Source organism: Tyto alba, unplaced genomic scaffold (assembly GCF_018691265.1).
Source record: "Tyto alba isolate M040663 unplaced genomic scaffold, T.alba_DEE_v4.0 Super-Scaffold_2, whole genome shotgun sequence".
In the NCBI taxonomy this organism is placed as follows: Eukaryota; Metazoa; Chordata; class Aves; order Strigiformes; family Tytonidae; genus Tyto; species Tyto alba.
In genome coordinates this window covers 22,027,407-22,054,697 of record NW_024881282.1, presented here as the reverse complement: position 1 = coordinate 22,054,697, position 27,291 = coordinate 22,027,407, and the positions used below count along the sequence as shown (strand labels likewise).

General features: G+C 37.6%; 1 protein-coding gene across 5 annotated transcripts in view; it reads right to left on the bottom strand.

Annotated features, from left to right (window-relative positions):
* The window catches only part of WASF3 (WASP family member 3), a 74,333-nt gene that overhangs the window by 29,986 nt on the left and 17,056 nt on the right, over nucleotides 1-27,291 (bottom strand). For all 5 annotated transcript variants that reach the window (XM_042792857.1, XM_042792855.1, XM_042792859.1 and 2 more), the window contains 2 exons: nucleotides 21,998-22,090; nucleotides 21,209-21,280 (listed from right to left, as the gene is read on the bottom strand). The gene's annotated coding sequence lies outside the window, so the exon portion shown is untranslated. The remainder of the gene's footprint in view (nucleotides 1-21,208; nucleotides 21,281-21,997; nucleotides 22,091-27,291) is intronic.

Below are 27,291 nucleotides of genomic sequence, written 5' to 3'. Positions count from 1 at the left end.
AAGTTTTAAAATACTTTCTTCTCAAGAACATTTCTAAAAAATTAACAACGTAATTAGCAAAAAACCTCTAAAATTATTTCAGAATAGGCCCAGAAGAAACAGGCTCATTACTTCTAAGCAGTAGTCTTGAATTATATTTTACACCTTTCTTAATATGAAACAGTTTATTCGAATGTCAGAATTCAAGGCCAGCTGAGTTTGATACATTTTAAAGAATACATCAGAGGTAAGAGAGGAAAAATTTTTATTTTATAGTAGACCAACAAGCTTCTTGTTTCTGTTCTGTATTTTCATATTCCTCTGCAAACAGATGTATTCTAAAATATCATGTAATATTCAGTGCAGTTTTCTGACCCTGATCAAAAGTACGTAAAAACTGGAAATTCACAATTATTGAAGAGCAACATCTATCAACGTTGCACTGCAAACAGGCTAGCGCGTTGCAACTGTGAAATAAAAGTCATTATGAGGAACTATTTCACTGTGCAGTAAAATGTTCATAAACATAATTAGTAAGAAGTAAATTAATAGGAGCATAAATCAGTGCTAAAGCAGCCAAATCCAAATCTCAGTATTACTCCAACACACAAGATACCATTTTTGTTTTTCTCTAACATTGACAACACTGTTGTACAAACTAAAGGCATAAAGACTCCCTACAACTATGACAAGAGAATTCCTGAAATATTGGTGGGTTATTAGACATCTCATAAAATTGTCTTTCCTTAGAACTATTTTTTACATGCAATTCATCAGTAGTACACTCTGGTGAACAAAGCAACCATTCTAATGGGTTTGGGATTTGTGGGGGAATTTTGTTTCCTTTTTAAAGAGAATTATTGGGAATATGTTTTGCTACATACGTTCATACTCTCAATTTCATTTTTTTTTAACCTATCTTATTTAAGTTCTTATATGAAAAGACCAGAACACCAGCAAAATAAAGCCTGTTTTCCCATGGTTTTCTGTCTAGCATTCTCAGAGCTGGCCTCCCTCTTACCTTTTGCAGTTTACCTGACTTTTCCCCACCACCCCACGCAACACACTGGGGACAGTTGGAAGCTGGCTACACACTGCCCAGCTAATTGCCTGCTACCTCTTGAAAAACCTACCATGCTGAGTATAATCAAAATGCCTTTCACCAGGAGCACTAATTTAAGTCCCTTCTCCACATTATCTTCTTCCTCACCTATAAAAGCTCAGTTTGAAGAAAACACACACCTGCAGTTAGAGTTTTTCATTTTCTCATCAATTCTTTATTAAATGGTCCAATGTGTTCAAGAGCTAGCAGGGGAGAGACAAAACCCACCCAAGCCATCCCATTTCTTTAAAGAACATGCTAAAATGCATCAGTGCTGGGGGGGGGAACCCTTTCCTTTTTGAATGCATGATGTGAATTATTATGCACCCACCTCCTTTAAGTGTGAAGTTTTATTCCAAAAGGTAAACCGAATACTGACAAGTAAATATATGCAACAGATTAAGCAACACATTAACTGCTCTTAATCAGAGAAAAAGAAAGGCTTGCAGTAAGTTTCTTCTAATTTAAACCCTTCAACTACCTGAATCAAACACTTACAGACCTATTCAGCTACTAAGCCATTAGTAAGTAAAAAAAGCTCTTATTACTATGTGCCCTTGCCACTAAAGCACTACCATCCTTCACCACACACAACTCAATCTTTCTTTAAAAAAACATGAGAAGGGAGGCTAAAATGTTTTCAAAATATATGTAGTAACAGGAGGTTAAACAAGAAATGAAGACAAAAATAAGTCTCTGAATCACAGGGGCTTCATCAGGCTCAACCAGGCTGGGGGTAATGTGTTATCAGGTGCAGAAAAAAAAAAAAAAAAAAAAAAAAAAAGAAGAGTTGGCAATGGCAGTTGCACTGCCTTTCACATTCATTTTCCACCTGTTCTGAGTCACACTTCAGCCCAGCTTATTACTAAACAAGATATTCATTGTGATATTCTGTCACTGTATTAAACACATTGGCATTTGGTAAATCATACTCAGTTTTACAACATGGAGGTTAAATAACTTCCCTTCCATCCCCAAATAAGTGGAAAATACTAGGCAAATAAATTATTATTTTCAAAAATTTTAACAGTTCAGAAGACTGGGACCACTCACAGCTCATCATTTTCTTACACATCTTCCCCCAGCTAAATATGCAATACAGCCACAGACTCACAGCTAGGATAAAAGGTCCAACTCCACTCCCTGCATGGAGCCACCTTTCACCCAACACAGGTGGCTTTAAACTATCCAGCTGCATCTGGCACAAGAGATGGAGGATCTAGAAAGATGCTGTACTGCATATATATATAACTGCCTGCATTACAAATGTATGAGACTTCAGCATCAGACCTGAAAAATGGGAGCAGGAGTCAAAGGGGGAAGAAGAAAATGAGGAGGGCAAGATGTTTTACATCTCCCTAAACCCATGCATGCCTCATTGGACATGCATTGGATGCAACATCTGGCTGGGTTGAGCTCAAACAGACACTGCTTTCCAAACCCTGCAGGCATCAGCAACTGCACAGCTAACCTAACTTGATTTCCACACATATTCTGAAAGGACAGGACATCAGAAGCTTGAATTAGCTTAGATCAGTCCATTAAAAATTCACATTAGGCATGCTCCCTCAAGTATTCTCACCTCCCTGTTTTTTTTTCCTCCTCATAACTTGCATAACTGCCTTTTATTTTAGAATTAGAAGGCACTTATCCCAGCAGATACTGATGTAGAGGCAAAATGGGGTACAGAAAGAAATAATCAAAACATTTTTGCTTTTCTTTCCACTCTTGCCCTGCAGTTGCAGGAGTATTGCTCCAGGTCAGCTCAGACCACCTTCTTCTGGACAACAGCTGTTAAACTGCATGTAAGAAGTTTGACATTGCCTCGGCATGTCAGATTTCTGAAAAAAATCAAGTAGAAAGCAGATGCACAGTAACAAACATGAAAGACAACAAACACAATGTACAATCTTTCCAAACAACAGTGGAGCAGCTATTATAAGAGACAAGCTGAATTTTCAAGTATTTGAGCAACTGGCAAAAATTCAAAGCACCAGCTGTTCCCCAAACCTGCCTTTTGCCCTTTCACATCCCCAAAAAGGCACTGTAATTTACAATAGCACTAAAAATATGTAGCTGAATTTCATGGTTCTTTAATATTGTAAGTTCTTTATATATTTACTAACACTGTGAAGCAAATGCCAATTCATTATACAGCCTCTCTACTTGGGAATGTTTCCTTATTATGTTTTCTCAAAGACATTGTTCAATCCCTTTTTTAAACTCTTAAGAGGTTTCTTCTCATACCCTCTAGTAAAATATAACAAAGCTGAACATTTTCACCATGAATGAGCTTTCCATACATCCACCCTAAATTCTCCCTGAATATATTCTATTATTTTCAGGGAGCTTTAGAGCTTTTCGCTGACAAATCTCACAGAACCTCTGTAAAAAGAGAAAAACTACTACAATTCTCCTTCTATGGAGAAGGAAAACAAGAGGTGGACTGAATATGCAGCCTGTCAAGTGATTTACCAGATGGGATTCCATTCAAAATTAAGCACCTAAACTTGTATGACTACATATAGATGAACTCAGTGTCCAAGTCCCTCGAGAGCTCAAGCAGAAGCCTAAAGAGCAACTCAATCACTGCATCTATTGATATACACAAGATAGATACAGTGAGCTCAAATACCTCATGTGTAAGCTCTGCTATTCACACACCTAAATTTAGGTGTCAACCTAGAACTGAATTTTGCCTCATCAAAATCAGAGAAATACTACCGATTTCCTCACCTCTAGGCCCACAATCAAGTTACACTACCTCCTAATCACACTGTCGATGCCCAGGGCATTTCTAATGTTTGCAGACAGTTACATTTTCCCACACCTAATGTCCTAACACTCAATTCAACATCATAAATATCAATATCTGCATGGCACTCAATTTGGTAATCTTGCCTAGATAGTTTGCAATTGCTCCACCTTCAAAATTTATGTGTGTGCTAAATAGTAAGAGAAGGGAAAGCAGGAAGATGAAAGTCCCTAAACCCCTAGTTTTGGAGATGCTCTCCTTCCCCATTTTTTTCCCACAGAGTCATTATCATCACAGAACTCCGTCCTCCAAAGGCCCCTCATCCTTCGCTACAAGACACAAAGAAAGGGCTACATGGGTAGCAGACACTGCTACCCTCTCATCTTGAGAAAGAAAAGAATACACATGCCTTTGATGCACAACATTTTCTGTTTTCTCTTGTCCTAAATGACTGGGAACCTGATGTTTGTGAACTTTTCCTACTTATCTGTGACTGTCATTTACTACTTTATCAGTAATGACAAGTTAAAAACAAAGAAACTGGAATTAGCATATAATCTGGAAATCATTACTTTAAATTCATGATTTGTCTAATGTCATTCATCTGTACTTTTTAAAGTTTGCAGTTTGTTTTTTTTGGTTTTTTTTTTTTTTTAAACTAGCTTCATTCTAACCAGAGCCTGAATCCGTATTTTGTATACTGCAAAAGAACATAAAATATTCAGCCATAAGTTACTATGTAACACTGCTCCAATGCCCCAGAATTATTCTGTATTTATCAAAACGCATCTAGACAAGACTAAATTTTTAATAGCATCTTCTAGTTTCTCTAGTTCTATCAAGTATGTGATTCCTCTCTCAGCCACGTTACTGTGGCACAAATATCAAAAGAAATTAAGTTTCATTAAACATCACAATTACACTTAAGTACCAAGTACTTTACTTCTATTAGAGCTATCTCAATCTGAAGGACAGTGTATTTATTAGTTAATATACAGTTTTTTCATGTTCCCTCTCATTTTCAATGCAACTATTGTGATACTGAGTTTGCTGAAGCAGCAGCAAAGTCTAATAGAGTTCTGTTCTTTAAGGGTAAAAAAAAAAAAGTTCTTTATTTTTAGATCTGCAGCAAACCACATCTTTCAACAAGGCAACACATGTAAAATGAAATGCCTAGAAAACGTCCACCTCAAAAGAATAGCTAAAAGTTTATATATAGCCAGCTATCAACATCATTTCCACAGATCTTCCTCCTGATTGCCAGATCTACAGGAAAGGAATGACAGTCAAGGCTGGAATGAAAACAGATTTTTTTCTCCTTAGCATCAGATCACCATTTCTGATCTTCTCACATCATACCAACCTAAGTATCAGCAATGATGAAATAAGCACAGAAATCCCTAAAGCAATTCTGTTTCTTTAATAAAACTCTTATTTTCATGTCTGTTGCAATGAGCTATATTTCTGAAGGCTTGTCAACTTGGAGGGTTGGGTTTTGGTTTTGTTTTTTTGTTGTTTTTTTTGTTGTTGTTGTTTGGGTTTTTGTTTTTTTTTTTTTGTTTGTTTGTTTTTTGTTGTTGTTGTTTGGGGTTTTTTTTTGTTGTTTGTTTGTTTGTTTGTTTTGGCTGGGTTTTTGTCTGTGCTGAGCTCTTCAGGCCAGATTTTATGGTCCAATGATATTATGAAGGAAATCAAGACATTAAAGCAATGACAAGAAAAAGGACAATGGGGGAGGCAATGGTGTTTGGTTTTGTTTATTTACAACCTAAAAATATTGTTTTACATTTCCCTAGCCAACCCTCCACATCTCCAAAAACCCTCTAAACAGAACAAAAATGTTGAGTTGGTAGTTACCTCTGCTAACACTGTGGGCCTGCAACACAAAAAAATTTATAGAACCATTAAAAGGTGAACATATTAATTCAGAAATTTCCTCTAATTAAAAAGTTGGTAGAGAAAATAAAGTAAATGGATCTCCATAGCACTGAACATTTACATTTACAATTACCTTAAATTTAGGTCTCATCAGAATTTCACACTAACATTAATTCTAAACAAGCATATGCAAGATGACGTTCACTAATGCAGGAAAAAAAGTCCTGAGGATGATTTAACCTGAAATTAAGTAACTGTTATTTCCATGACAGTGGAGACTGTGATAGTATTTTAAAACCGCTTTTATATTAACAACAACTTTGTAGACAAGTAAAATCCATTTTATTTTCTCTAAAGCTTGCTGGATTATTTTTTTTGGCCTTTGTTCTATAACCCCATCTTTGCATTACCTGTTGACTGTGATTCAAGATATCCATGCATCTGACATGGTACAACAGTGTCAAAGGTCTCATCAACTTCCACTTAAGTACTTGTGCCTACAGTTCACCGCCGAATAAGCGTGCCTCAATGAACAAGACTGATGGACCACTTTAAAGGTACTGCTTTGATTTTTGATTCCCAACAGAAATTAGAAATTCTAAAAGTACAATCCCAATACTAACTTTTTGCTACCACAATATTTCTCCCCAGTTTCTAGCAAAATAAAATTATCATTATGAAGTACAGAATAATTATGATAAAGTTCCATCTTCTGCTCCAGAATAAAGGTTCATATACATGTCATCCAATTAAATGGCTTCACCACTGTTAAAGGAAGAAATAAAGATATTTCTTGCTCTCTGCTAATGAAGCAAGTGTACAGTCAGTAGGCTGATGTTACTGCATTGTTCTAGCTCCATTTCTGGGTATACAACTATAGTTCTAAAACATATCTATGGAATATAGAACATACCTATAGAATTATTTTTTCTCCTGTATTAAGTTTTTACATCATCCAAATTAATGGATCTTGCAATTTAAATTCACAGCATTTTGTCACACTGCCCAATATGCAAAAAACCTTTGCCAGCAAGTTAGTTCAGATTTTTACCCCTCTGTCACTTAAATCTTTATATTTTCTAAACATGCCTTATGATTTCTGTAAAAATACAAGAAAACATATAGTATATTAATCATGCTGAAGTAATTTTTTTTAAACACTAACATTTACTTAATTTCATCACTCCATTTCTTCATGGGATAAATTTTCCCCAGAACATCTGTGAATATCCCTCAGCTAGTTTTAACCTCTCCTTTTTCTCATGCTTATCTTTCCTCTGAAAGCTGAGATCTTTGGGTGTATCACTTCCTTCTGATTCACCTTCTCACTCAGAGTAGCTTACCGCAGTACATTAGTAGTAGTAGTTTCAGGCTTTAGGCATCTTATTCTCAAGTAGCCTTCGTGAATCTAATGTCAGATTCCCATTCCTTAAAATTCTTTTTATTGAAAGAAACACAAAACAATGGAAGAAAAACACTGTCGTCCCACTGAAGCTATCTGTTAAGCTTTTAAATAAGATTTCTCCTTCACTAGCACATTTTAATCTTCCTTAGTACACTTAATGTTACTAAGATATCTATTTAAGAACAGATTTGCTTACCTGAAATCTAATATAGGTTCACAGATTGCACAATACAAAAGCTTGCTGTACTGAATGCAATCACCCTGCCAGAATCAGGATCCACCCACCCTTTTCTACTCATCCTGTATCAGAATACAGATGATCCAGGACACCTTCACACATGACTAGAGTCTCTCATCACTAGATCATAAGCCGTCCTTTCTGTAACCAAAATTCTGTTCATTAAGCCAAAACACTAAACATGCTTTCTCTCAAAAGAAATAAGGCTACAGGGTACTAAAGAAATCCAACTGAATAAACTGGAAGATATCCACATGTGATGTACTTGATGTTGTAAAAAAACACCAAGGTAAAAAAATTTTAAAAGTACATGTAGAGCATGGACTGAAAAACTCTGGAAAAATGTGTACAGAAGCTTTTACCCAAATAAATACATTGAAATTTGGCTTAACAGAATATTACCTGACACTGTGCTTAAGGGTAAAAGGTGGCCAGTCACATCAATATAGTAACATGCTGAATGGGAAAAAAGTTGATTTGTGCCTGTGCGGGTCCAAGTGCAGACTGGTCACCATTTATTAATTTTTCTATATAGATCACAGTTTCTCTTCTGTCTTCTTCCCATATCCACATGGATAATATAACAACACATGCAATGACGATAACTCACACGGTTGCTTTCTGCTGAAGGAACAGTGACCAGTTTAAAGTACCAACAAAAGATGCCAACACATTAATCTTGTTCTTAGCGTGATGGCTGCTCATCCTGCACACAGTCCCTTCCAGATGGCTCGGTGTGAAAGGGATGGTGGGATGGGGAAGAAGGAATATTCCATACTGTTCTGAACATCTGTTCCACTGCCTTTACACATCAAAAAAACCACCAAAAACCTTATTGCCACTATCAATTTTACCATTTCAACCTAATACTACTAGGCTAACACCAACTATAGCGTAAATGTTATGCATGTACATGAAAAAGGAAAAATGTCTTCTCAAGTCACATAGGAGCACTTGTTTAGTTTTTGCCATCTTAAGAATGGACTTGTTTCAATAAGGAAGTACTTACGCTGCACTGAAAAAAAACATTTTTCTTTCATATGACCTTTCTTGCAATCTGTATTATACTCCAAGAATTTATTCTCATCCCTTCTCCTATTCAAGGAAACAGAACTGAACTGAGTTACCATTTGTTTCCCTTCAGTTTGTTTGTCTTTGCTGAAAAGATACACACTATGCATTTGTTGGAACTTGTTTAAATTCTCTTTGTACAATTTTGCAAAGCAACTCAAAAATATTTTCCTTGTGCATATACAGAAATAGTGGCAGCTTTTCGTTTTTTAAGCAGAGCTGAAAGAAATAAAAAGATATCTTACAACAGTATACAGTCTACCTCTCAAATAACATTTACCCTTTAAAAATACCATCTCCTGAAAAGAAGCACTCAGCCAGAACAAGAAGGAACTCAGCACGGAGTTAAAGAGGAATAAGCAGTGCTTTGTCCTACAGCACAGGAAAAATGACTTAAGATTGATCATCTCCCCTCTTTTGTATCATCTTGACATGTGTGAACCGTACGGCTGCTGAATTATTCAGCTCTTTCCACTTCAAATAACCAATGATTACATGTATGAAAATTCAGGAGTACTAAAACACTGATTGGTAGAGTGGCATCTTGTAAAATCTAATTTTGTTTTAACAATTAGGACCTAAATAGTAGCAGTCAGTGAGTATAAACTGGATAACGTCAAAAGGAGTAAAATCACAGAGCTAGTTATAATGCCAAGGTAATTAGGTCAGGAACAGCCCACCACTAGCAGGTCAAAATGTTTCCAAAGGTCATCAGGCTTGGATCTTATCAGATTTGAGTACAGAGTTGGTTCTGTAGACAAGAGCCACACAGTTCTCACCCTCCATAACCAAACTCAGCAGCCCAGGACATGAGGAAAATGTCTACATGCCACTCTTCCACCAACCAGCAGAAGTATTCCCAGGAAATAGCTAAGATCTAGCCTTAAAGTAAATCATGGTTTAAACATCTTGCTGTGCAAAACCAGTGATTCCCACCTATTTAGTACCTCTTAATTTTTCTAGCGTAGCAATACTATAGGGCAATAAAATTAAAAAACAACAAACCCAAGAGAACTGCTGTTTAAGAATACTGTTACTTAGCTACCAACCAACAGTACCAGGACATTCCCCACCTAAAGGAAGATTCTTTTTTGTTTTACCACCCGCCTATTCAAGGACCTGATAGGACTACTGTTCAAAAAGCATCATCACAAACAGATTTCCTCTTCATCAATCTGATGATTAAAGTAAGATGGCATAGAGTGGCTTTTCATTGCCCGATTTACTATAAACTACTGAGAGAGACTATTTTAGGCGTGATTCTTTCAATATGGTCTCTTAAATGATGGCCTTGCACATCTTAAAGTGCTTACTGTAAATCTGTTTTGGATATCTAAAACACATTCTTCTAATAGCTTAGTCTGAGTTATGGAAAGTCACATTTTATCTACATTATAGAAATGGATTAATTCTGTAATACAAGAATCATTACCGTAAGGCATTTTATGCTACTTTACACAATTTGATGCTGGAACAACTTATAACAGAGTATTAAAAGTCTGCAACTATAAACAAGCCTTTTCTTAAGACTTGGACTACAAGAATGCAGAAATAGCTCCTGCAGACCATTCTGAGCACATCTGTCCCAACCTTCCTCCTTCACAAACAGTGCCTTGATTATGAAAAGAAAACGTAAGTTGCAGCTAGGCCTTGCTGACTTACATTGATCCCATTTAACGGAGCCTTACCGGATTTAAAGTGCTCAAAATAACCGTCTGGGTCACAGCCCATGTGACAAAGGCCACCAGTAAGGCCTCAGGAGTCTGCCTGCAGTGAGAACATGCCCTTCGGATCCTCAAATGACCTCAAGCTAAACCAGAAGCAAATTCACTAATTTGTTTCTCAGAATTCCAATTAACCCTAAATTGGAGGGAAAAGTACAGAAGGGATGAAGTATCCACTTCATTCAAATAATATAAATTTTATAGCAATACACAATGTTCCTTATTTCCCTTATCTGATTTACCATTAAAATCCTCTCAGAACAGCATTTTTCAGGAAAAAAAATATTAAACTCTTTTCCCCTCACAGCAGTTGATCTAAAATGTCACAGGGAGTGTTAAGCTTCCTTATATTTCTTTTCCATATCAAAAATCCTCCAAAAAGTCATCATATATACATGTATACCTATATACGCAAGTATACAGTTTGTGTACATATATATGTGATATATACACACAGATAGATGTACACAGTTTTTATACATATGACACTGCAATGGAACAGAGCAATAGCATAGGTCAAAGTGCAAAAGAAAAAACACTTTGTACCATGACAACTCAGCACTGGTCTTTGCCTACCTCAACTCCTAATGTGCCTCCTCCATTTCCAGTTCTTGCCAGGCAGGACAGACCTTCCCACTGGGAAACAACTGCAGAGATGCTTTATCAAGCCACCAGAGTGTATCATGATCCCTAAAATACCTTATAGTCAAGCAACTTCAATGTCTACCTGAAGAATCAGGTTCTGTGACACAGTGTCAGGAAATTCCTGGCGCATGTTCCCAGCACACAAAGAAATTTAAGGCAAAGATTTAAGTTAATCCAAACAAGTCAACATCCCTAAAACTCCTCAAGGTGGAGATTCCTGTCCACCCCTGCCATGGAATTTCAGCAGGAAACTCAGGATTTTCCTAATTCTTCTGATTATGAAGCTACCACCAACACTTCACTTTCTCTATATATCAGAAACCTGGAAGTGGCAGCTAGTCTACGTTGGGAAAAAAAAAAAAATACGCAAAAACTGAACAAAATATTTTGTGTCGGAATCCAACAGCTGAGTCTAAGTGAATCAACATAATTCCCAACTATTTTCATCCTGAGCCAAGCACGCCATCTGTTCCCATGAAGCCCATCTTCTGGTGGCTACCATACAACACCATCTCACCAAGTGCCAGGTGACTGGGGACTGGTGCATAAATATACTATGAGTGATAAGAGTGCAACACAAGACATCAGCAAAAAAAAAAAAACAAAACAAAACAAAAAAAAAACCCAAAACAAACTCACCCAAAAAATCTACCACATGAAAAAACACCATAAAGCAAAAGCAGACTTATTAAGCCCCAGCATTAATGCAGCCAGGTCTCCTGCAGCTTTGCATGTTGTGGTTATTTCACCTTGGTGCCTAAGGAGAGCCGAGCTCTGATTTGAGGTTTTCCCGGAGTGGGGATGCTTTTCGTATCTTCCCTACTGCCAGTGTTTGGTAACTTGAATACTAATGATGCAATTTCTCTGTCAGGTAACTTCCTGTCTCTTCCACGTGGTTACCACCTTCAAGTTAATCACAGAAATCATTCACTTTTGATGCACAAGAAATTAGCAATTCATCATTTTCCAATTCATAAAATAGTAATAGTTACAGATGGCACAGCAGAACATCTAGTTATAAGTAGTACAGGAGCTCCATATACTGCTACAATTGAATCACAAGCAGATAACACAGGGTCCAGCAGAAATCAAGATGAATCATACCCATTTTCCTGGCCTTATCGATACTGAAGACATTTTTTACAATTAAGTTGCATAGACTATCCATTTATAGCTTTCACTAGGAACAGAATACCAAGAGAAGTAAAACTGCAGTAAAAAAAAAAAATCAACCTGAATACACTGTTACATCTAGTATTGTATTAATATACGAAGCATATCAAGTTTGAAAACAGCTATATCTCCCCAAATAGAAAACATTATTTTCCTTGTGTGTTTCTGGCTCTTTTGTGACAGATTCTCCCTTTTATTAGCATCCCAAATCCAGATGTCCAAGTTCTGCCCACCATTAACTTCCTAATAATTTGATGTATAATCCTTGTCTCAGTTTTCTTGTTTGGTCTCTGTATGGTTTGAGGTTGCTGTTGGTTTGGGGTTTGTTTTTTTGGTTTGTTGTTGCTTTTTTGTTTGTTTGTTTGTTGGGGGGGGGCAGGATGTGGGGGCTGGTAGGAATGTGTTAAAGCCTAAAATGGATGTCAGGCATTAGTAAAAGTAACATGTTTTGATACAGTACTGTTGGCTTACAAAACCTTATTTGCAGCATTACAGATATTTCCTTGTTGCATATACAGTAACTCCTATTATGAGACAAATAAGCTACTATAAAACCATAGTGAGTCTCAAACCAAATACAGCAGTTAGTCTTCTCTAAAAATCCCCTTTCAAGACTTGAAGGCTGAAAAACGGTGTTCTGTGAAATCTGGCATTGTATCAACAGATCTCCATGGAGCTAGCAGCATAGAAGCGCTCCAGAAACCAGCTTCAAGGAAAAAAAAAAAAAAAAAAAAAAAGCAAAGCATTCTTACCATGTATAATCAATCCGTAAAAAAGAAGCTTAAGCAACTTTTTTCCCTGGCTAGTATCATCAAATCTTAGCTACGATTACTGTGGATTCAGAGGTTATCAATGATAATACTAAATAATTTTTAAAGTCTGCTTTCTTTCAGCATTTCAAAATAATGGATTTAAATATCCTTTGTGGAACCTTTTGTAAACACGAGTCTTTCCATCTTTCTTCAAGATATGTATGTATATACGTCTTGAAAACGTAAGCATAGCTTTTTAAGAGTCTATGAAATTTCAGAAGCTAATATGGAACATTTGGAAGAGTCATATTGATTTACAGCTATCTCTATAATTCTCCTTTTTAGTCAATGCCCAGTGTCAGTGAGTTAGGAAGAAAAAATAGTATAATAATATTACATAGTGTAATAAAAGTAGAACTGAACAAAATACATGGAGCCCACAAGAAAGAGCAGAACTATCCGTCAGTGGTTTACCACTTGTGGACCTCTGGGCATGTTCAAAGACTTCAAAAGGAATTAGAAAAACAATAACTAAGGTTAAAGACTACATTAGCGAGTTGTGTGGTACAAACGGGAGCAGAGAGACCTGCAGAGTGGCATAGTTGGTGCTGATGATCCTGTGTCAGTCTTACATACTTTTTTTTGGTAGGGAAACAGGGATATTTATTACAAACTAACTCTCACCCGGTCTCATGGTCCATGAGATGCCGAATGCCCTCAAGTATGCTCCTAGAGACCACCTTTTAGTTTTAGACTCATCAGAAAGGAAAAAAGTTCATATACTCCACAACTGGGGAATTTGCATCATAAACATATTCTTGGATGCAAATCAAACTGATAACAGGCATTTTAGAGTGTATTATGCTATCTCAGCATGTTTTAATTCACTACATAAAAGTTGAAAACCAATGGTTTTATTTTGGTTTAATTTTATGAGGACAAACTGGAAGAAAATAGGCACATACTGGTTGAGAAAAAAACACATCTTAAGGCTGAAAACCTGAGACTATTTTTTCATTATAGCTCCCTCCAGTGTTTACGAATGAAAGCTCCATGGGAAAGGAGGGAAGAAAGACACTCTATGCACAAGAGTCAAAGCTTCATCTATTCCCTTCTTCCCTATAATGCACTCTGCTACCCAACACTCGAGGAAGGATCTCATCTTCCCTACTAACTGGCAGTCAACCACATACCAAATTCCTGGCAATACAGTCCAACTAAAACCCTCTGAAGGAAGAATGGACGGGGTAAACCTAGCAAGGTTACAACTGTAAAACAGCATCAGAAAGCTTATACTGTGTTATGCAACAGTAAGGTTGCATAACACCTGTGTTACTATAGTATCTGTACACCTAGACATTAAATTTACTCTCCAAACCTGAGAAAGGCAAGAAGAAGCATTTAAATTATGCAGTTGAGAGGCACAAAGCCACTTGATGATGCTGGCCAGCACACAAGGCCCATAGAAGGATGGGAAATTGAACCCAGATCACACCAGTACTTTTAACAACAAATGCTTCAAGCACAAGATGAGTTGTATTTCCTTCTCAGAAGCAAAACCTAGTTATTGCCTTATGATCCACTCAAAATTGTGCTTTTTATGACAGCTGTAAGCCAACCACTCGTTGATTTAATTAAATGGATTCCTTTCCCCATCCCCCATTTTCAACATTTCTGCTATTATAGCTGCTGCTCCTGGCTGAGCTGCTTCCAAGGCTGAAATCAGATTGGGAGCGAACAGAACCATAATCCAGAGGAAAGAAGTCAAAGCAGTTTATGGAATTACTGCCCTTACAGCTGAGACCACACAAGTGGTGGTGAGAGCACTCGATCTGCTTCAGCACACAGGGGGAAAAAAAAAAAAAAAAAAAAAAAAAAAAAAAACAAACAAACAAAAAAACCCACGACAAATAAAAAACAACAAAACCACAGCAATTCAATCTAACCTCCCATTTTATACTGAAACAGGACAGACACATTCAAAGATCAGTTACAACCTGTAGTTGCATAGGTGAATAGCAAACTACGCAACGTGACTACTTACAATGCAGTAACTAGACCTGACGGACAAGGAACTGCTTTCTACAAGAAATTGTGTCAATCTTGTCATAGAAAGAGGACGTAAATCTAGTCACAGAATATCCTGAGTTGGAAGCGACCCATGAGGATCAAGTCCAACTTCTGACTCCACACAGAGAAACTAAAAAGTTAAACCAGATACCCAAGAGCATTGTCCAAATGCTTCTTGAACCCTGACTGCCTTGGGCCACAATCACTTCGCTGTGGAGCTTATTCCAGTGCTTGATCACCCTCTCAGTGAGTAACTTTTTCCCAATACCCAGTCTGAACTTCCCCTGATGCAGCTTTAAGTCATTCCTTTTTGGCCTGTCACCAGAGAGACAAGATCAGCACCTCCCTTTCTGCTCCCCCTCATGAGGAAGTTGTAGATGGTGATGAGGTCACCCCTCAGCACCCTCTTCTCAGAGCTGAACCACCCTAGTGTCTTCAGCTGCTCCTCCTAAGTCATGCCCTCTAGTCCTAGTCCATCTAATTGGTAGGAATACAGATCTATGACACTAAAAAGCTCAAAGCTGTTGAAATTTACCGTCACACTCTGCTGCCACATTTCCCAATATCACATAGGAATCCCTGCAAACTCTGAGAAGGTCAACAAAACCAGTATTGAATAGAAGAAAATACATTTCTTACATATTTATTCCTCAGTCTTAGAGGCATCTATCACATCCCAAGGACTGTATTACATGACATTTCACATATGCATTACAAATTCTATTTACTTTGTTAGCCACGTAAGTAGTTTATGCCTGCATCATTTCCAACTTTTTCATAAAATGAATGCTATTGGTGAATGTTAACTTGGTATACATTTGATTTGTGTGGTTTGTCTGCAAAGAAAAAACAGCATATACCCATAAATATTTAAAACTAAATTAGTTTTAAAAGCATGAAGTATTAAATGATAAATTTAAAAAATATCCAGTACTCTGAAATAGGAGGGTAGATAGAAACTCAGCAAAAAATTGGTATCCTCTTCTAAGGAAGAAGTCACCAATCTGATGAAACATACCATCCCATCTCAAGAAAAGCAGTTGCTCTTAACGCCTGGTACATTATGAGGATCCATTTTTTCTTTTCCAAGAGAGTAAGATGGAATCAAGGACAACTGATTTAAAAAAACAAAAAAAAAAAAAAAAAAACAAAAAAAAAAAAAAACAAAAAAAAAAAAACAAAAAACAAAAAACAAAAAAAAACCACAAACACAGAAGGACCCTATTCTCTGAATGGTTTTGATCTAAAAACTCTTCATTCTTGCAATTCATAGAGAACAGAGCATTTCTTGTTTTCCACTAGTTTAACTATAAATGTCAAAATAAGCATACCAATAGATCGCATGTTAAATTGATTGCATTCGTATTTCATAATTTTAGAGACAAAACAACTATCCACCAAAATTCAGTAGCAAACACCTGAAGAGAAGCTGCTCAGTTTTATACTGAGTTTTTTACTCATAAGAAGCCCTACCCACATTTGAGAGCCATAGTCCAACCGTTTCCTCCTGTGCAGGAGCCCTACTGACAGTGCCTTCTCCTTCCCTTCTCGCACCCCCGCTTCTTGCATACTCTTACTCCAGCTGCCAATACAGCAAGGAAGGCTGTTGTGTCCTTCACACGTCTCACAGATGCTTTCCTCTACCCGGGAGTTTATTAGCTTGGACTCTACTTTGTACACCTCACTTTTGCCCATGTCATATTTTACTACTACTTTAGAAGATGCCAGCTGGTCCAACAAGAGCTGGAGGCACTGGTAACTAAGGGGAGAGAGATAAATCAGTGCTTCCAACTACCCTTCCCCTTCCCTTCCTCCCCACCCCCCACAGTTTTACATTCAGATGTTTGCCTACAAGACCTGAGTGGTACAAAACCTTGTTCTTAACTTTATTTTTTTAAATTAGGACTTTTTACTAGTCATAGACAGATTCTATAGACTTTTTCTTACTCTCAAAAAAGGGTCCAGTAACTAAAAGAATGGGACCTGGTAGTTGTTCCTCCCTCTTTCCTATCCACTCCCCACAGAAGTCCTCAACTCCTCTCCCACTGTCAGGGTAAGATATCTTATTCAACTACTGTGTTCTTATTTGAATATGAAAACTCAGGCAGGCCCCATAACATGTCAACTCTTTCCACAAACCCTCAGGACTAAATGCAGATTCTCCTCAAACTGCTGGTAAATGTACCTAGCTAACTAAATGCTGGCAGGATACAGATCAGGCACCTGCCTGCAAAGATTCCGAGTGCCCTTTTTTTAAAAAAAAAAAGTATAAGGAGCCATTAATACCTATTTTTAAACTGCTTTAATGAGTAGTTGAGGCAGCTACATAAAGCAGCTTTGTAGCTGCAACGTGAAATGGAATTTAAGGGCAGTCTGTTTAATCCTATAGACGAACTGCACATGAAAAATAAGGAAGCTTTTAAGTTATTAGTTTAGTTACAAGAAAAGGTATATGACTACCATGTGTATTGATAAAACATGCTTTCATTTTATTCCTGAATTTAAAGAGGAAAGGGCAACCATCTCCATCCTGATGATCACTGCAGTCTCTTATGAACTTAATTAAAAAAGCATTTTTAAATTAATTTCAACACCTATTTTAAAGAAAAAAAAAATTGATTAATTTCCCCACTACAGTCCCACTGTGGTTAGTCCTGAAGTGTGCCATGAGTTTGCTTCAAAATATTTTGCATATGGGACCAAGATATTTTCAGTATTGATCCATCATTAAATGGTGTTGAACAGAAAAGCTTCATAGAAGTAGATGGTCATTCTTAACACAAGTAAATAGATTTTGAACCTAAACATGCTGAAGTGAAAACAATGGAAAAAAGTTTAAATCCCAGAATGTTAACACCCAGGGTAGGGGGTTTTTTTGTTTGTTTGTTTTTTGGTTTTTTTTTTTTGTTTGTTTGTTTGTTTTTTTTTCTTTAAACAACAGAAACAAGGAAAGGTGCAGAATTCTAAAGCAAATTTATTATACACTGGCCTCCACCCCCACACTGCTGCTGCTGTTATCCTGGTGATAAAACGTGCTATTGTAAAATGCAATTATTAGTTTAAAACACATTGAGCTGATGGGATCCCACAATCCAAGAGAAATAGATTTCTTGACTACGGCTGCAACCAGCTGGTTGCGGAGCAAAAAGAGGATTGCTATTTCCATCTCTGTGATGAGACTCCAGGAGGCAATACCGCGGTTGTTGGCACCCTGCCTGAGGCTATGTGAGAATCACATCAAACTGAACAGAACTTGTGCAACTGCATTGGAGACCAGAGTTTTTGTGGACTGACAGGGTAACGTTAGGCACAAACCTGTTGACCCTGATACTCAAAGACTGTCATTTAAAACGATCTGTGATTACACTGATCATCCATACACCCCACCAAACTATGCAACAAACCTATCAATACTTACATTGCTCTTAACTACGCTTTAAAATAGTCAATGTAATCTACAGAGGCTACAAGCTGCACATATGAAAAAAAAAAAATCAAGCCATTAGAGACTAATCTACATACAGTTCAAGAAGCAATTTAACTATATCAGTTAAATTTAGAAACTGATTTAGTTAATCACTGCACAGGCAACCAAGATTTAAACCTCATCTTCAAGCAGATCCCTATGCACTAGCTGCATAATTCAAAAGAGAAGTTACTATGATGCCAATCATAGAAAAAGTTCAGAGAAGAGGCCAATGACTGCATTTATTTGCAGTATTGAAGTAGCACTGAACTTCCTAGTTTCAGACAGTGATAATGAAGAATTATTTCTGTATGCATTCATATCACTATCTTGAAAACATGATGGGCATATTAAGGCTCTCACAGCACAGATGCCAGTTTTACCAAATTACTCCCTGTGTATTAACAGCAAGCCCATTTTGACAGGCTGCAATTTAAAAATATAAAGTCCTTCAACTCCATCCTATGAAGTCCAAACCATAAATAAGCACACACTGAATAGAGCTCAACCCGAGACAGGCAAGCATTAAGCCCAAACATCCAGCCTCTTCTAATACCAAAATCAGACAGAAAACAAGAAAAGCTCATAGAAAATGCATGCACCTCTTAATTAAGATCAGAATCTGTGATCAGACTTCTCTATCATGTTTTAAGCCAGTCTCTCCCAAAACCAGTTGCACCTCATTTTGGCTTCACCATTTGTAATGCAAGGATTCTGCGATACTTTCTCCTCTCTCATAGACCTTTTTACTCCCCAGGAGACCATTTGGGAAACACTGGTCTAACTCCTTCCCCCCATCCACTGCTATGTAATTGGTGATCTTCAGCTTTTACTTGAGCAGTCCAAAAACCTTCCACCATTCTCCAGAAGACTATTTCTCTCTCCTGCCCAACCTACCTTTTGCACTTATTCTCTCCATTTCTGAAAAGCTTTTCCATCAGGGAAAATGCAAACTGTAGTCTTCTGAAGACAATTTGGAGGAAATTTTTCTTAATATTTTGTTTTAAATCAAGAATTTAAGTTACTAAATCATTCTATAATTTGCCAGCCACAAAGGACACAGATTATGCGACTGATGAGTCATAGTACAGGTAAAAGTCTCTGCAAATACATTTGGTTTAACCTTGACTAAAAATATCTAAGTTGCTTTCATAATAAAAGTTTTTATAAACACTGGAACAGTCTTATTCACACAGTAATCAAACATAATTTTAACATCTTCAACACATACAACTGAATATGCAACATTTTTATACGCCAAACTAACTATAAACATGTATTTCTTGTCATCACGTACAAGCAATTCTAAAGGAGCTCTTCAACTGGTCTACCAAATTGGTATTTAGGTTGGTAAACCTCAGGGTCAAGCCCTGCATTTGGTATTTCCTTCCTAACTACACGCTCTCTAACTTCCTTTGTGGGAAACACTTTCATAGTGTGGTGTTGTAGGATTCCAATGGAAGTTTGGCAAAGCCAGTGCATGCTACTTAACACGAGATGGCATGTTAAACAATCAACAGACTTTCACAAATATCTAGTAGTTATATTTTATTCTGAGCAACTTGACAACTTTTGGGGACATTTATATTAGCAAAACACACTAGGAAATCCAGAGAAGCAAGAAAAAACAAGGTACAATTATAAACCAAGTGACAAAACGAATGGCTTGATTTAAAATTAGAACACCTTACTGTACATGAGAAACAGACAAATTAATCCATTTAAATTTTTAATTATGAATTGTAAGTGAAATTCTTTGAAGCAGAAATTTAACAAGCAAAATACTACATTTCTGTAGAAATCAATCCTTACTTTAAATACAAGCTTGTCACTTTATTTACCAGGTGGAGTTTCCAAATTGTATGTCCTATTAGAACGTTTGTGATGCACAAATGATCAGTGTTCAACAAAAAATTAGAATTTATGTTTACTAAAATTAGTTCTGAGTATTTTTTAAAAAAAAACTCAAAGGCTGATTATTTTCAAGTATGTTCAGCATTCTGTCTTTGAATACCCTTCAACTAAACTCCAGACTATTAAACACTAAGTACATTTCAGTTAAACTTTACATGAGCTATGCTTAGCCTTCACAAAAAAATTTAAAATTTGATAATACAATACTGAATATGAACAGCATATGTCTCAAAATAATTTTTGAAGGTTCATGAATAAATGCAACCTAGGTTCTTATTCGCACAACAACTAATCTCTACAACATCCCATAGATAAAAGCAAGCAACAATGTTTCCGTGCAGCATGAAATGCAACTGAAATATAACGGTGCTGTAACAATTTTTAAGCTTATAATATAAAAAGGGAACCCTGGCACACTTCCTCTGTCTTAGAAATTTACAGTAAGTGGTCTTTTTTCCCAAAACAATTTCAGTATTTAACCATCAAGTTACCTTAACATTAAATAGGAATGGCAGGAGGGGCACGAATGGGTTTTCTTTCATCCTTCTCCTTCCAAGGCTGTTGCCACACCTTTTTGCATTTTTGTGTGCACCATATTGCTTCCTCATCCCTCCATCCTTCACAATAAGCTTTCTTACTTTACATTGTGAATGCATGCATACGTAGCAGAGTTTTCCAGAACTCCTTTGTGTTTTTTGTAATTTACAGTGCAATCTCTTTCACAACATACATACTGATAATTATCAAGTATATAATCAGAACTCATAATTAAAATAAGCATATGTGAATTTTGGCTGAGGAGACAAAGTGTGCCAAAGGATCATAGCCAGAGTCAGCTTTATGACACAGGCAAAGTCAACAGTATCCTAAAGCACTGCTGCATACTTTGCTATTTCAGACACCTTGAAGCAAGGCTGGCTGCAGTTTCTGCCAAAGGCAGCACTGTGGTGTGCAATGAAGGAAGAAAGTCATCTTTCCTATGAGTAGCTATTATTAACTTTTAACCTCCTCATCCTCTCAGAAGGAAGAACAAACCAACCTGCTCTCCAGCTTCTTCCCCTGCTCAAAAGGTTTCTCTTTTCCACTGCACAAGCAGACAAGCTGCAGCCCCCTAAAAGAAAAAAATTATAATAATTATCTTTACTTTGATTCTAACAAAATTGTCTGCACTTGGCAATAGTCCTTCATTAGCACCATGCAGTGGCCCACATCTTACACCACACTGAAAGTGCAACACAGCTGTTTTCGTACTCTTCACCAACACAACAGATATTCCTCATCTAATAGTCTGTGGTGTGCATGTCACAGCTGAGACAGATTGGAAACCCCCCCCTCTCCACACAAAACTAGTTTAATATCAATAAATATAAATCTTTTATTATCCATTGCACTTTGAGGCAAACAGTCAAACACTTAACCTCAGCAGATTTAGTTTAGATCTCTAAGATGACACATCAGCAAAGTACAGATTATACAGGGTAAAAGTAATTAACAGATGCAAATTTATAAATCCAATATCTCATGAACATCTATGATTAAAGTAAATTTATTTCTGTTTTCTACACAATAAGATTATTGTTTAAAGTCTCCTGAGCTAGCAGTGGTTTTGACATTTGTTTCAGGGCCTAAAACAGCATATCCTCAACATCACAAAACTATAAACCTCCTTCCCAATGCTAACTCAAAACCTTCTGTACAGTTTCCAGACTTCGTCACTGGTCTTCAGTTTAAGGGACTTACCACAGTTTTCAAAGCTATTTGTAATACTCACACAAATGCAAAGTCAGTGACCAGCTATGTTCAGTAAGAGCTCCCTTGAACAACTTACCATTTAAAAAAGGTAGCAGAGAATATCCTTTCTGTTTACACGTCTGAGAAGACAGCTGTTCTGTAATTTGCTAGCACAATGAAGCGGCTTTCTCTGCAAAGAAAAATCTCAACTTAGCTTTTCAACAACAGAATAAAGATATGTATTAAAAAAAAAATCAGGTTCAGTGATCAGTTAAACTTATTAAAATATGCATGAGTAGAATCTAGACATACTTTTAACTGTTTTGAGCTAAACATTATTTCATAGTACAGCTTGAAAAAACACTACAGAATAGATGTCAGAACACAAGCCTAGTACAAGGTGACTGCAACTTATATAGAACTCAAACCCCCTAGTACTGCCAGGATGGCTGAGGATATATATTTACACATTACATTAGCCTCAGCAAAGGCACCTTATGAGGGTCTCAGTTCCCACGTTAGCTACTCACTCCTGCCCACACACTGCAGTTCACCGCTTCCATCAGTTACATCAACACAACATCTGTAGCACTGCACTATGTAAACGAGATCACTGAATCCACCCTGTGATGAAAAAACTTTCCACTTAGATCTGCAGTGTGTGACCTGACAGGGGTGAGAAGGAAGCCAAAAGTTACAGCATGAACAGTGAGGATGAGATTCTTGCACAGTTTTTACAGTGAAATAAAATCAACTATCCTGACATACTCTAGGGGTTAGTGTAAATCCTTACATGGTTAAAGGCATCAAGAGATGGCCAATGTCAAGCAGTTTTATACCTTTTCTTTTATATCAGATTTTTCTGATTTTTTTTTCTTTTTAAAGTAAAATATTAAAAAAAAAATACCCAGGATAAGCCGGAAAAGAAATGCTAGACTCTCACTACCTGTTCTACATTAAGATACATAATGATGATGAAAAAATCTTGCAGATGCATAGAACATGACGATACAGAAAGGAGAATGTTTCAGTACACATTAACAGTCTAGCAAGATCTGTCTACTGGTATACTGTGAATATATATACTCCCTTTTGAATGGATTCTTTCTTTCCCATGAAATCTTCAAGAAGAAAGAAATCCCAATAAAAGCCATTACAAAAAGGTTCTTACTCATTACCAAGTACATCACTGACTCCTCTGCCAAGTGCCCCATTTGACTCAAACTCACTGACAAAATTTCAGAAAGTACTGAACAGATACATTCTGCCCCTCAAATCTTAACCTGTTGAATAATGCTGACTTCTGGTTAGAAATGTATATCCAGCTGAACTGTTTAAAATCAATGTTTTAAAACTTTCTAAGCAGAACTCCTAGAAATGAAGAGGTTGTATGCAAGCTATGTGAGGAACAAGCTACATGGCATACAGAGGATTACTTCAGAAATCCACAGGAAAAAAAAAAAAAGGATTTAATGCAAGGTATAACTTTTATACAGATTGAAGATTAAACGTATCCAATAGTCATCATCAAAATGGTGAAAAAAGGGTTCTGAAGTCTGCTTTCTGGGGTGGGGGAATGGGTTTTAAAACATGGTTTTGTGTATGGAGATCCAAAGCGAACTACTGTAGTTTGAATTACAAAGTAACTGTTTTATCAGTGCATACACACAAAAAAGGAAGTGGTTTAAACCTTCAATACTGATTTGCATTGTTAACTTCCTGTGTGTGTTCAATCTTAAAAGCACGAAACTAAAATCTTGGAAACTACTGTAACTCTACAGCAGACATGTGGAAAACCAAGACAGTTTCTCGAGTCTTCAAAAAGCAGAACCACACATCAGTTACTGGCCAAATCCCTCTTGGTCTTAAGTACTTCTACAGTGAGATAGGGGAGCCAGACAAACAACTACTTAGAACCGAGGGGGCCTCTTGGTGGCCCATCCTAAGCAGCTTTCATGAGATAGATCAAGACAATTATAAAGTTTATCTTTAAACAAGGCTTGATCCAGAAATGCAGACAGACTTAGGACACACACTGTCCTGGGGTGTGGAAAGCAATCTGCCCTTGAGGGACAATTTCCTACTCCGTATCTTTGAGAACCACTTTGATGGTCAGACTTAGTCATAGCATCCAGTGTGTCCCCTGCCACCAATTCCTTCCAAATAGGTTCGAGCTCTTTGAGTTTTTCTTTAAAGCACAGGCAGATAAAAGTAAAAATATCCAACCTGTTGTTGAGTACCCGGTATCTCTTTTGTTCATTATCACTCACTGGATTATGGCACAAATATCCACTGCTTGACTGAGTATAGCAGTCCTTAAGCATTGGACAGAGAAGATGTATCTAAACTGGAGGCTGGCAAAATCCTAAACATCTTGTGGAATTTTTGAGGTGAAACACTTGATCTTCAGAGATTTTGCAAGCTACAAAAAACAGCCCATCGAGCCTGTGAGCCAGCCAGTAACAGCACTGGTTTGTCAGACACTGCTGACTGATAAGCATGCTAGCATTGACCAGCCCTCACATCTCTCACCTCTTCAGTACCTCAACAGTAAGAAGCTTGCTCAGGACAGCACTCTTCCTTAACAGCCACCACCTATTCTTTACTGCAAATGAAGCCAAGTGGAAAGGTAAGGCTATACCACAAACGACTAGTATCAACCACAACAGGCAGGAGGCAAGTCTTTCCTTCTCATCTTTGATCCAAAAAGAAAAGGTTTTCCCATCACTGACAACAAAATAAGTCCAATATCTCTAACAAGGAAGAATTTTCAGCTGGGATGTCAATATTAAAATGTTTTCAAACACTTGGAAAGGTTTGCTGGCAGAATCTACCATCCCTAAATCTTCACAGGTAACAATCCTCATCTCACAGTACAAGTCTTCAGTGCTATCAGCCTGCTCCTTCTCCCAGCATAGCCCCACACTCTCCTCCAGAAGTTCAGTGTATGCATATTTACAGAAAAGCAAAGAGCTCCCTCCTAGATCCATTCCCAGTGCCTTGAGATGTCTCCCTAATGCTTTACATAAAGAAATGCTGCTGGCTTTACATCAAAGCGGAGATCCACTTGAGTAACAGTACTAAAAATGGACCTTCCTCAGCAGAGAGCACCTCTAATTTCAGTTGTTGCCCACCCAGCCAGGGTGAGTTTTAGATAGCATAGTTTGTCAGTTAATAAGCTTTAAGAACATGCTTCTTAAAATAAAAAGATCCCTTAAATTCTGCTTTCTGGAGCATTCAACTTCATTTCTTGTGGTCAGTAGATACTGCTACAAAGCATGAACATCTAGACAGATGCTTTGTATAAGTACGTACCCCAGACAGAAAGAAAACCTGTGGGCTCATTACAGGGATTAGTCCAAGGCTAGATGATGGGAAAGATAGAGGTACTGGCTTTCATGTTAAATGCTTCACTAGAAAAAGTGGATACGGTGACATGAGCAATACAAAAATATTGTCAGATAGCGAAGTCAACATTCTAAGCAAATAGTAAACTTCAACCTGTCCTGAACAACATTTAATATTTTCTTTAGCTCAAACTTCTCCATAAGTAGTAGAGGGTCATGCAGTTTGTACCCTACTATTTCGTAACACTATAGAGAAGTGGCAGAATAAGGGAAGCATGAATCAGCACAAGACACTGAAAAGTGTTAGACAAAAATATCACACACACACATATGTACTGCTAAAATGAGATGTGTAATTACTAAGATTGATAAATTACATTACTAGGCTTCAGAAGACATAAGAAAAAAAGGCAAATTAAACAAACCTGATATAACTTTTAGAAAGGGAAAAAATATCACATTGCAAAATATTAAAGTAGTACAACAGGAAAGGAAGCAGCAGCAAGGTCATGCTTAATGGTATCTTACTCAGCACTGCCATAGCTGACAGGCAGCTTCAATTCCACAGAATTAGAGTTATGCAGATGGTCACAGGCTGCATCAAGAAAGCAGCTGGTCTCGCTAGCACACCCCACCCAGACGCAAGACATTTTTACATCTGGATCTAGCTGAAAGTAACCACTCTCATCACTATGAATAATTTCCCTATAGCCTGGAAGTGGAAGAGAAACAGAAAACCAGAAGAGCATTAAGATTCAATGCTTGGAGAACAGGAGACATCCTTTACCCTACCAGACAGAATGAAGTTTTGTGGTATAGACCTGGAAAAATCTCACCTTCCCTGTAAATATGTTTTCCTCAGCAGTCACTTCATTTGCTTGAAAACTCATCTGAGATACAAGGTTTGCTTCCTTTGTAAACTGCTCTATGATCCCTTAAAAGGCTTTTTGAAGTATGTTAATAGCAAGAGGAGGTCTAAAGAGAATGTTGGATCAATACTTGAAGATGGATGTTTAATTAATAGGGATGAAGAAAAAACAGAAGGATTCAGTGCCTTTTTTTTTTTTTGCCTCAGTCTTTAACAATATTGATAGACCTTAGGCTGCCCGGTCCCAAATTGGAGGACCACAAGTGTGGGAACAGCGGCTTTCCATTTGTGGACACTGCAATTGTAGGGGACCAGCTGTATCAGCTGAATGTTCACAAGTCCATGAGGCCTGATGGGACTCATCCCAGGGTACTGAAGGAGGTAGCAGATGTTACGGTGGGACCCCTCTCAATCGTCTACTAAAGGCCTTGGGACTCTGGGGAGGTCCCTGGTGACCGGGAGCTAGCCGGTGTTATTCCAATTTACGAAAAGGGTGTTAGGGAAGAAAAGCTACAGTAGTCTAACCTCAGTTCCTGGAAAAATTATGGAGAAGATTATACCGGGTACTACTGGAAGGTATTTAAAGAATAAGGCAATCATCAGGCACAGTCAACATGGGTTCACAAAGGGGACAGTCCTGTTTAATTTGACATACTTCTATGATAAGGTCACCCACCAAGTAGATGAATGCAAGGCGGTGTGTGCAGTTTTTCCTAGATTTTTAGTAAGGCTTCTGATGCTGTCCCTCACAGCGTCCTCCTGAACGAGTTGTCAGACTGTGAGACGAGCAGGTTTATGATACACTGGGTGAAAAACTAGCTGAAGGGCAGAGCTCAAAGGGTTGTAGTGAATAGGGCTAACATCTGGCTGGTGACTGCTCACCAGCAGTGTTCCTCAGGGTTCAACTCTAGAGCCAGTCCCGTTCAGTATCAATGATCTGGATGCAGCAGCTGAATGCACCATTAGCAAGTTTGCTGATGATACCAAACAGGGAGTTGCTGTTGACTCTATTGAGGGACAGGAGGCCTTGCAGAGGGATATAGCTAGATTGGAGCACTGGGCAATGATTAACGGGGTGAAATTTAACAAGTTCAAATTCTGGATTCTGCACCTAGGACAGAGTACTGCTGGGCACCAAGTATAAGTTGGGAGAGGAGTGGCTGGAGAGCAGCCCTG